Source organism: Canis lupus, chromosome 14 (assembly GCF_011100685.1).
Source record: "Canis lupus familiaris isolate Mischka breed German Shepherd chromosome 14, alternate assembly UU_Cfam_GSD_1.0, whole genome shotgun sequence".
Lineage (NCBI taxonomy): Eukaryota > Metazoa > Chordata > Mammalia > Carnivora > Canidae > Canis > Canis lupus.
The window spans coordinates 5,852,681-5,865,326 of record NC_049235.1 but is presented as its reverse complement, the minus strand read 5'-3'; the positions used below and the strand labels follow the sequence as shown (position 1 = coordinate 5,865,326).

The window sequence follows — 12,646 nt, the reverse complement described above, 5'->3', positions numbered from 1 at the left end:
GTTGAGTGTCTGACTCTGAGTTTCAGCTTAAGTCATGATCTCAGGGTCATGAGATTGAGCCCCCAGTCAGGCTCTTTGCTCAGCTGGGAGTCTGCTTGAGATTCTCTCCTTCTCCCTCTGCAAACCCCCCCCCCCCCCGCCACACACACACACACTTATGCTCACACACTCGTTCTCAAATAAATACATCTCTAAAATATTTGTGGTGGGGTTCCTGGGTGGCTCAGTCAATGAAGCGTCTGCCTTCAGCTCAGGTCATGTTCTGAGGGTCCTGGGATCAAGCCCCACTGGGCTCCCTGCTCCTCAGAGAGTCTGCTTCTCCCTCTTCCGCTCCTCCTTCCTTCACTCTGCATGTACTCTCTCTCAAATAAATAAATAAAACCTTTTTAAATTTTTTTTAAAAAAATTAAAGACCATGTGAGGGATTTATAAAACTGAATACAGGGACGCCTGGGAGGCTCAGCAGTTGAGTGTCTGACTTCGGCTCAGGGTGTGATCCTGGAGTCCTGGGATCAAGTCCCGCAATGGGCTCCCTGCGAGGAGCCTGTCTCTCCCTTTGCCCGTGTCTCTGCCTCTCTCTCTCTCTCTCTGTGTTTCTCATGAATAAATAAGTAAAATCTTTAAAAACAAACAAACAATACAGCGAGGCAATAAAAATGAGTGGCTAGAGCCACAGATATTAATATAAATAAATCTCAAAAACATAACATTAGGCCAGAAAGGCAAGTACAGTAACATACGATATGCGCTGCAGTGAACGCTGTGATCTTTGTGCTGCGACGCCTCGGCTGCAGGGTCTCCTCCCCCAGCTACCAGGAGTGCTAAAGCCGACAGCTCTCAGGCGAAAAGGGTCGCCTCACCCAAGTTGTGCCCCTTCTCCAAGGGCAGCCTGCATCCAACTCCTGCTCCACGCATGGCCCCTCACCCCAACCTGGGATAATTCTGAAGGCCTATCCCTCCTTCCTCACTCCCCTTGGGATCCACTGAGGCCTTCCCTGTGACTGCACCGCAGCCGCCTCGTCTCTCTTTCTGCCCAGTTCTGCTTTCATAAGTGTTAATCCTAAAACTTCCTTACTAAACAGCCTGTGTGTTCATCTCCTTCTGCAGAGTCCACTTTCCTTGGAACTCTACTTGCTTTCAACAGATACAATTTATATCTTGTTTGAAAACATGTACTATGCAAATTTAGGAAGACAGAAATCATACCACGTGTATTTTCTGACCACAGTGGAATGAAATCAAAAGCAGAAGGAAATGGGAAAAGTCCACGAACATGTGAAAATTAAATACTGTGCTCTTGAACAAGCAACTGGTCATAGACAAAATGAAAAGGGAAATTAGAAAATATCTTGGGGGGAAAAAACAAAAATAAAAACACAACATCTTAAAACTTATGAGATGCAACAGAAGCAATGCTCTGAGGGAAGTTCATAGTGATGAACACCCACATTAAGAAAGAAGTAAGATCCCAACTAAATAAGCTAACTTTATACTTCAAGGAACTGGAAAAAGAGCAAACTAAGCCCCAAGCAAGCAGGAAGATGGAAACAATAAGGATTAGAGCAGAAGTAAACAAAATAGAGAGTAGACAAATAGGAAAAAAACACAACTAAGAGTTGGTTTTTTGAAAAGAGTAACAAAATTGACAAGCCTTCAGACTAAGAAAAAAAGAATATTCAAGTAAATAAAATCAGAAATGAAACTGAGGAGACATATAAAGGACATATAAAGACAATACCAAAAAATCATGAAAGACTGCTGTGAACTACACATCAACATACTGGACAACCCAGAAGAAATGGGGAAAATCCTAGAAATGCACAATCTACCAGGCCTGAATTAAAAGAAACAGAAAATGTGAACAGATCTGTAACTATTAAAAAGACTGAATTAGTAATCCAAAGCTTCCCAACAAAGAAAAGCACAGGACCAACAGCTTAGCTTCACTTGGTAAATTCTATCAAATATTTAAATAAGGAGTCAAGCGAATTCTTCTCAAACTGGTCCTGGCATTAAGACACACATGTAGGACAACGGAACAGGAGAGAGAGCCCAGAAATACACCCACACAGATTCACAATCAACTGATCTCCAGTGAGGGCACGAGGAGGGAAAGGACACAAAATGGGAAGGACGTGTTCAATAAATAACCTTGGGAAAACTAGATAGCCTCATTCAAAAGAATGAAACTGTAGTCTTATCTTCTATCACACACAAAAGTCAACTCGAAATGGATTAGAGGCAAACCTAAGGCTGGAAGCTGAGGACTCCTAGAAGAAAACTAGGAAGAGGATGCCAGGGAAAGAGCACCTCTGCGTATCTGTCCTGCACTGGTTCCTGCACTCCAAACCCACCCCGGGAGAAGTGAGATCTTCCTGCTGGGGACCCCTGATCTGGGCCAACGATGCATGCACCTCCCAACAATCTTAGCGCAAAGGTTCATCTCAAGCAACCCACTGACACAAGTCAATGGGCTGGGTCTGACCACTTGGGGCACGGACTTGCTATACCCCTCATCAGTGGGCTACCTGGCCACCACCCTCCTCCCCCCAAATAGTGTCAGGAGAGGACGACTTTTACCCAGGCTCAGCTGGATGTGTTTGAAGCCCTGTTTGCTAAGACCTGGAAGCCAGACATCATGCGGAAGGAGTAGTGTTGAAGTTCAATTTGCTCAGCTCCAGGGCACAGGTATAGTTTAAGTATCAAAGAGCTAAGTGCTACCATCAAGCAGCAGCAACAACAGAATGGAGGTCAAAACAAAGTCAGATCTGCCAAAAAGAAGACATCTCCAGCTCAGGAAGTGAGTTCACAGAGTAGAACCAATTCACTCCCTCCCCTAGCACCTCAGTCCCAGCTATTTCCGGCAGCAGTGCTCCTATGTCTATCTGGATCCCAAATTCTGTCTCCTGGCTTCCAGATCCCTTGTCCACCTCCTCTTCCTGCATACAGAGGCCCTACCCTGTGAGCCATACTCAGGCTTCAGGCTACAATCAAGAAATCGGCTGTTTAGCTTCCTACTTGGGAGAATGGACCATGGATCTGATTTGACCCACAGGCATTACCAGCTTCCTGGACCGTGGACCACACTCACACCCACGAGGACCAACACAGTCACCACCATCTCAACCAGCCCCTAGCTCTCTTTCTGCCCAGGGATGTGGAGCCTCAAGCTTGTGTTTTAACTCAATCCCTGACTGCTTGGATTAGAAGGACCAAACTGCTTCCTGGAAGCTTAACTTCAATTGTAAAGATCAGGCATCCTCATGGGAATTCCAGGTTTTGTGAAGACCAGTAGAACCTCTTGCTGTGGATGATTTTTAAATATACTGTATTGGACATTCCAGCTTTAGCCAGACATTGGTTCAAAGAGTTAGAGAAGATGATGCTCAGATTCACCTTCTTATTAATGTTCCAGGAGTCAGAGAAGAAAGAATGAAGGGCCTTAGAGGGGCCTACCTACCAGCAGCCTGAAATGAACAAACCAGTCTACTCAAGATCCTGCTATAATTTTAGGCCACTGGCTTTCCTCGTTTGCAAAGTGATCCAAAGCATTTCAGCCATGTACAACCAAACAACCCCAAACTAAACTGAGGAAAGGAGAAAGAGACATGGCCTTCTTAAGTAGAGGTGTTCCAAAGCTTTAGCCAATCTGTGGCTTAATCTTAGGAATGGACATTGCCTCAAGCTCACTCACATTTCATGACCAACGGTGGTTGGCACTGAAAAACTCAAGGCTGTGTGAACTGAGTGACTGATTGTCCTATATGCACTACTTTATTTAAAAACTAATGTTCTAAGGGCACCTGGTTGGCTCAGTGGTTGAGTATCTGCCTTCAGCTCAAGTTGATCCTGGGGTCCTGGGATCTTAAATAAATAATTTAAAAAATAATAATAAAAAATAATGTTCTAATGGAGTCAGTATGCAGTTTAAGAGATAATCAGTATGTCTTTTTTTTTTTTTAAGATTTTATTTATTCATGAGAGACACATGAATACATGTGAGAGATACACATGAGAGAGAAAGAGGCAGAGACATAGGCAGAGGGAGAAGCAGGCTCCATGCAGGGAGCCTGATGTGGGACTTGATCCCGGGTCTTCAGGATCACACCCTGGGCTGAACAGGTGCTTAACCGCTGAGCCACCCAGCCATCCCATCAGTGTGTCTTATATAAATGCTGCACCTGTGGTTTTTAATCTGTGCTAGACTTTAAAACTGTGATGTCATTTTATGTAACCCTGAACTTCACTTCACATCTGCAAGGGTTCTTCTGTGATTAAATAGGTTATAATTCTAAGCAAAATTCAGAGCAACTGAATACTTATCTAAAAAGATTACCTTTGGCTAGAGATGAGAGCTGCAATGGAACTGCAGAGTCTCTGAACAAGGAGAATGAAAGAAGAGAAACAAAAGGACACTGATGCATCTTGTCATTTACTGCAGGTGAAGCCTAGCAGTAAAGAGACATTGGTCAATTGCTCTGACCCTGATGAATCTATAAACTGAGATCACTACTATGTATGCTTGCAGATGTTAACTGGAAAAATTATAGTTATATATGCATAAACCTTTTCTTCCTGGATTTGGCAGAAACATATAATTGTATTAAAAATGGTTCTAGAACCCTACCCAAAAAATAGAGGAAAAGTTTCATGACTTTGGTCTTGCAACAAAAGCAAAAACAGACAAGTGGGACTATATCAAACTAAAAAGATTTTGCACAGCAAAGGACACAATCCATACAGTGAATAGGAAACCTAGAGAATGGGAGAATGTGCAAACCACATATCTGGTAAGGAATTAATATCCATAATATATAAGGACCTCTAGAACTCAACAGAAAATATAGATGAAGATAGATAAATAAAATCTTAAAAAAATACTGTTTATTTATTCGAGAGAGAGAGAGAGGCAGAGGCAGAAGGAGAAGCAGGCTCCACACAGGGAGCCTGATGCGGAACTCGATCCCAGGACTCTAGGATCACGCCCTGGGCTGAAGGCAGGCGCTAAACCGCTGAGCCACTCTGGGATCCCAGATAAACACTATTAAAAATGCACAAAGGACATGAACAGACATTTCTCTAAAGAAGATATACAAATGGCCAACAGATATTATAAAAAGATGCTCAACATCACTAGTCATCAGGGAAATGCAAATTAAACCACAATGAGTTATCACCTCACACCTGTTAAAATGGCTAAAAAAATCCACTATCACCACCAACAGGGGCTCCTGGGTGGCTCAATCAGTACAGTATGTGACTGTTATCTGAGTGTTCAAGCTCCAGGTTCAAGCTCCATGCTGGGTGGAGGGATTACTTTAAAAAAATAAAATAATAGGGCAGCCTGGGTGGCTCAGCGGTTTAGCGCCACCCTCAACCCAAGGTGTGATCCTGGAGACCTGGGATTGAGTCCCAGGTCATGCTCCTTGCATGGAGTTGGCTTCTCCCTCTGCCTTGTGTCTCTGCTTCTCTTTCTCTGTGTGTATGTGTCTCTCATGAATAAATATAATAAAATCTTTAAAATAATAAAATAAAATAATAAAACAAAATCTTAAAAAAAATAAAACAAAAACAAGTGTTGGCGATGATGTAAAGAAAGAGGAACCCTTGTGCACTGTTGATGGGAATTTAAAATGGTTCAACTACTATAGAGATAAAAGTAGGTTCCTTAAATATTAAAAATAGAACTGTCATATGATCCAGCAATTCCACCTCTGGATATTTACCTAAAATATGTGATACCAGGATTTCAAAGAGATTTGCATTTCCATGTTTATTGCTGCATGATTCACAGTAGCAAAAAGGTGGAAACAATCTAAAAATCCATCACACAGACAAATGAATAAAGGAAATGTGATACATGCATAAAATGGAATATTGATCAGCCTTTAAAAAGGAGGAAAACCTGCCATGTGTGACAACACTGGAAGGACCCGGAGGACATTATGCTAAGTGAAAGCAGCCTGCCGCAAAGAGACAAATACTGCACAATTTCCATTTATACAAGGCATCCAAAGTAGACTCATACAAGCTCCAAGGAGAATGATGGTTGTTAGGGGAGATGAGGAGCTGAGGTTCACTATAAAGTTTCAGTGGTGCTAGATGAAAATTTCCAGAGTCACACTGTACCAACACCGTGCTTACAGTTAACAATAATATACTATATATTCAGGAATTGGTTAAGCGGGCAAAAAACACATACTACAGTTCTATTTATGTTTAGGAATACATGTGTATTTAGCAAAGTGTAAAAACATGCATGAGAATGATAAACCCCAAATTCGTCTACGGCCATACCACCCTGAACGCGCCCGATCTCGTCTGATCTCGGAAGCTAAGCAGGGTCGGGCCTGGTTAGTACTTGGATGGGAGATAAACCCCAAATTCAGGACATGACACCTGGCAGAGAGATGGTCAGGCTCGTGGAAAGAATGCACATCATGTTTTAATAACCATGTAACACTTTATGCTTTCTTTATATGCTTGAAATACTCTGTAGTTTTTTAAAATAACTTTAAAAGAAAAGGAACAGCTTGCCCCCCATCATCAACTACTCTCTACCTTCTTTCTACCAAAACAAGATGGAGAACATTCATATGAACAACAGATTACCATGGGTGTGCCTACATTTTGAAACAAGAACAAATTTTGAAGTAGGAGCAAAGAAAACAGAGCTACAGAGTCCTTTTTTTCTTTTATATTTTCTTTTTTTTGAATGTTGCAATCTCAAAAATATTTACAAGGCTGCAAGTCCTTAAAGTGTCCCAGCAACCATCATATTAAATTGGCTGCTATACAGATAAAATGGTGCATAACTTCTATGGTAATTCCACTGCTGTTTGTCCTGCTCAAGAAATTACCAGGTTTCAAGCAAGTGAAAATGAAATTATAGGGGTAACTCTGCTTTTGTAAAGTTTCAAACACAGTGGTGCCATAACTTGAACCAGGACAGTCTGACCCCAAACTTGGACAAGTTTTATTACTAGAAACAACCCCCAGAGAAATCTTCTAAAAGTAGGGTTCAGGGTAAAGAGATGCCTAGGATTGTTGTTTTTCTAAATTCAGAACACTTTCCAATACAAAAAAGCATTAACAGCGTAATTACTGTTACATAAAACATGATGTGCTCCTGATTTCTAATAAAGGGGTTACTTTTATTTTAAAGGGATAATTTGAATAAAAAAACAACATTCACATGAAATATTCACAGAGCTGAGATAAAACTGAATGTTGCCCTGAATTTACTGGAACAATTCCACAATTGTCAACTTCGCTCTTTCTGGTTTGGCTTTGATCTTGGCTTCAAATTTTTAAATTTCACTGTAAAATGTAATTACTTCCATATCCCTAGGGTTCAGCCACAGAACAATGTTTTTCCTTGTCCACACCCAACCTTCTGAGCTATGTATGACAGCAAAACATCACATAAAAGAATTCAGAAGCATAAACAAAGGGGAAAAAATGTATGAAAAGAGAAAAGCAGGATAAAAAATTCAAATTTTTCTAGTTTACTCACTGAAGGTCAACAAATTTTGTACATATTCAATGCACGGAGAACAAACAATCAAATTTATCTTTAACCAATATTAATTATTCGGGACCACTACAGGTTCTTTGTCTGATACAAAAGGTTTATAGATACAGTTGCAATGAAGGAGGAAAACAAAACAAAAAAAATAAATCAAAATTCTCAGATATAGGCAAAGAAGGGTTGTTGACTAGGAATGGAAATCTGTAATGATGTATGTCAGCAAAAGCTCTCTTATCTTAAAATTCAATCCCTTCCTTTTCATCGTGTTTTGAGCATCTCCTTCCCATGGCACTGTCAAAACAATCTTTTCCTTTCACGTTTTCCCAGCAATCCACTCATTCCGAACTTTTCAACCAGATTTGAGAAAAGGATTTCAGAGCTCAGCTCAGGTTAGCGACAACACAGGAACTCCCTCTTGTGGTTACAAAAGGGAACTGCCTGAGTACTCAGGCATTTAAGCCGGTAAGTTATTTTTGTATCACTGGATAAGGTGTTTCATTGTCCTCATTTTACAGACAAGAGAACAGCTGAAGGTCTAGCAACTTCCCTCCCCAAGGGATTTCAAACAAGAATAATACATCTGAAGCAGGATCTGACCACGTATTACTAAAAGATAAGTCTAAAGTTATAGAACCTAATTTTAACTACGACTGTTTTGATGTGGTTTCAAAGCAACTGTTTACATAGTATCTTTGGCTTAATATATGCTCCTAGACATTTAAAAAACAAAACAAAACAAAAAAACAGAAAAGTAAGTAATGGGTAAAATTTTCATGAGAAAAGAGTTATTTCCCATATTATTCTTGAATCTTCTCAAAAAGTATAAAATAAGGTATTATTTTGTGAATCATGAATCTACTTGTTACCATAAGTACTTCTTTCAAAAGAAGGGCAAGGCAGAAATAAGCAATTTCTAAAATAATAAACTGTCATCCTGTTTACATGCTAAAGTCACTGGACCTGGACATGAATAAGAATTTATATTTTGTGTTAATGACACATCAAAAAAATGTAAAGCTGTTCATCTTTAAACCTCTTTACTCTGAATCTTTATCGTGAATTAACATGATTTAAAGTACCTCCTTTAAAAGGTTTTAAAAGTTCAACGAGGGCAGCCCCGGTGGCATAGCGGTTTAGCGCCGCCTGCAGCCCGCGGCGTGATCCTGGAGACCCGGGATCGAGTCCCATGTCGGGCTCCCTGCATGGAGCCTGCTTCTCCCTCTGCATGTGTCTCTGCCTCTCTCTCTCCCTCTCTCTGTGACTATCATAAATAAAAATAAAAAAGAATTTTAAAAAATAAAGTACTGAACAATCTTTTCTAAAATGTACCCATTTTCATTGTCTTTATATGAAATAAGTAAAAAGAATGTACTTTATAAATGATAAAAATACAGAGAAGAGAGGTCAAATAGAAAAGAGTAACCCAAAGGTACAACTGAATGCTTAAATGAAGTAATATCACCATAAGCAAGAATTTGTGCACTCTGTAATGACCTTGTTCTCGAGAATGATTTCACCTGTAAACATGAGCTAAGACTACAGCCAGTGATACTGCACACACAAACAGATGGCCAAGACTATGTCAATTTTCACTTTCCTCTCAAATGCTCCCTGTGTGTCCTGCCAAAGCTGGACACTGGGTCAGGGTATCATCTTTAAAGTCCAATCAAGTATGTGCAAATAATTGCATTCCTCTGATAAAACCTCCGAAGTGAATTGTTTCCCCAAATCAACAAGCAAAATAAACAGGACCCCTACGTGTCTTGCATTCCCACCTCGATGAATGGTATCACCACTTGCTGAAATGATAAAAACTGAACTAATCCTTGACTCCTTTTTTCTCCCATATCCTTCAAATTCTGCTAGTCACAAAGTTAAAAGTCAGGAACAATGCACGGAGTCACCGAATCTCTTCACTCTTCTCTCTTTCAAGTCAAAGCCATGGCTTTCAAGTCTCCAGCAAGCTTCCCCCTACCTGGATTACAGCGGAGTCCCATTTACCATTTGAAACTCAGCTCTCCACATTCCCTTCTCCAGAGCCTTCCCAACCTCTCTCGGTATAGGCCCCTAGTCCCTACTGAGGCAGATTAGGTAGGGATCAGCCCCCCATCCCCAACCCACCCCACCCCCATACTTCTGTTATCTTTGCAGGAATATTAAGTTCAGAGTGCCTAATAGGAGTGTCTTATAGATCTTTGTTGAATAAAGGATATATTGGAGGGAGAGAAGAGGAGGAAAGTAGAATTTAGTTAAACAGCTGGTACTAAGGGTACCTGGCTGTCTTAGTCATTTAACGGCTGCCTTCAGCTCAGGATCTCTAGATCCTGGGATTAAGCCCCACATCAGGCTCCCTGCTTAGCGAGGAGTCTGCTTCTTCCTCCGTCTTTTTTTCTTAAGATTTTATTTATTCATATGAGAGAGAGAGAAGCAGAGGGAGAAGCAGGATCCATGCAGGGAGCCTGACGTGGGGACTCGATCCCAGGTCTCCAGGATCAGGCCCCGGGCTGAAGGCGGCGCCAAACCGCTGAGCCACCTGGGCTGCCCTCCCTCCCTGCCTCTTATTATGTAGGATGCTTGTGCTCTCTATGTCAAATAAATAAACAATATCTTAAAAAAAAAAAAAAGCTGGTGCTGTATTTGGGGAAATGAATTAATGACTGTCAAAGAACTGATTGTTTCCAAAAGAAATTTTTTAATTTGCATAGAATGAGGCAGAACCATGAGTAAAATGTTCCAGAGTCGTTGATTTTTCATCAAAATTAACTTTCTACCAGAAAGAGACGTGCTTTTACATAAAGAAGTAATATTTAATTTCCTGTTTTGTATATGAAGATATGCAGAAGATAAAGGCATGAAGTCACTAGCCCCACAAGTCCTGATCCCCAGACTGGTGCAGAACATGGCCAGGCCCAGCTGGAAAAGTGCTCCGGAAGAGAAAGAACTTCTCTTGGTTATAATCTATAGCCCCATCACCCAAAGGAATTTAAGCCCAGATTACCTAGTATCTCCACATATATGGGATTGAGACAGGGTGTCTAGAAGGGTGTGCCTTTTTAAGATTTTATTTGTTTAATTTATTTATTTATGAGAGAGAGAGAGCGAGCGCATAAGCAGGCAGAGCAGCAAGCAGAGGGAGAGGGAGAAGCAGGTTCTCCACGGAGCAGAGCACCTGACGCAGAACTCAATCCCAGGACCCTGGGATCATGACCGGAGCGGAAGGCAGATGCTTATCCAACGTAGCTACCCAGGTGCCCCAAAGGATGTGCCTTTCTGCATCTAAAAAATGCAAAGGTGCTAGGCTGTCATCAATATCCTTCCTGATAACCTTCCTCCATACATTTGAACTACTTTACACGAATAGAATATTAATCTAAGAAACTACCATTTCTTCCAGTGGATGGGGGATGAATGTTAATAGTTCTTCATCACAAAACCAATGTTCAAGTGCTAGGGAAATATAGCTGTTACTCGTCAGTAAATTCAGTAAAAGACAATTGATGATTTCTGTTTTACAATTAGAATCCAAAAAGCACTTGACATAGAACATTAATTTAATAGGTCTCACAAAGTATTCCCAAGCAATATATTGCAATGAAATCAGCAATCTAGTCCAATTTCTTGAATGGTCATCTTAAAAAGAATTTGAAATTTTGAGTGGCTGCTCACTTTTTAATGGCTTTATTGATGTATGATCTACAGGCCATGGAAGTCATCCATTTTAAGTGTACATTTAGATATGCTTTGGTAAATTTATACAGGTGCGTAACTATCACCAAAAATAGTCCCATTATGCCAAGAGTTCCCTTGTACCTGTTTACAGCCAGTCTTCTGCTCCCACCTCTGGCCCTAGGCAACCACTAATCTGACCTGTGGTTTTGCCTTTTTAAAAATTTTCCTATAAATGGCATTATATAATATACAGTTCTTTGTTTCTGGTTTCTTTCAACTTGGACATGTTTTTGAGGTTTACCTATGCTGTAGCATGTATTAGTAGCATGAATTAGAGCTTCGTTCTTTTCCATGATTAAATAATACTCCGCTGTATGACCACAATACGTTTTGCTTATCTACTCACCAGGTGATGAACTGGATTGTTTCCAGTTTTTGTCTGTTGCAAATAATGCTGCTTTGAACATCTGTTTGGTTTTTGAATGGGCACAATTTTTATAACCTTATTAGTGTAGAATTTATATATAGTAAGTTGCACATATTTGAAATGCACAATTTGATGAATTCTGACACATGTATACACCCATGAAACTACTGTGCATAATCAAGATAATGAATCTATAATCACCCCTGATGTTTCATTGTGCCTTTCCCTTTAGAATCCTTTTCTCCTCCTCCTCTAAGCCATCCTCAGGCAACCAGTGATCTCTCTTTTATGATCAATTACTTTGCATTTTGTACAATTTCAACTAAATGGAATCAGACAGTATTGGTACTTGTGGGGGGAGGTGCCAGCTTTTTTCATGCAATATAATTACTCTGAGATTCATACATGATGTTTGTATATAACAACAGTCCATTCCTTTCCATTACTGAGTGGCATTCCATCATATGATTATGCCAATTTGCTTATTTATTCATCTGCTGATGGACACTTAACACAATTTCTAGTTTTTTACAATCACAGGTAAAGCTGTTATGAACATTTTATATAAGTTTTTGTCTAGACATACACTGTTACTTCTCCTGATGGCCTATCTGGGGATGGAACTGTCATATGTTAAGTGTATGCTGAACTTTTTAACAAACTTTTCCAATAATGGCTGAACTATTTTATATTTCCACCACCAATGTGTTAGCTTCCTGGGTTTTCGTGGGGTTTTTTACATCCTTGCCAACACATGGACTGTCAGTCTTTTTAATTTTAGCCATGAGAGTGGGTGTATAGCAGTATCTTACTTTGGCTCTAATTTGTACTTCCCTAATGATTAATGATGTTGAAATTTTTTTCATGTGTGCATTCACCATTCATGTCTTTGGTGAAGTGTCTACCCAAATCTTTTGCACATTTGAAAATCGCGATTAAATTATTAATCTTATGATTGAGTTTTAAGAAAGATCTTCATGTATTTTCAAGATACAAATCATCTATCAGACATAACTATT

The 12,646-nt window shown here is 40.2% G+C and overlaps 1 pseudogene; it reads left to right on the top strand.

The window, feature by feature from the left end:
• The first annotated feature begins 2,408 nt into the window (after positions 1-2,408).
• On the top strand, positions 2,409-3,285 carry LOC119867007 (annotated as a pseudogene).
• Positions 3,286-12,646: the final 9,361 nt, after the last annotated feature.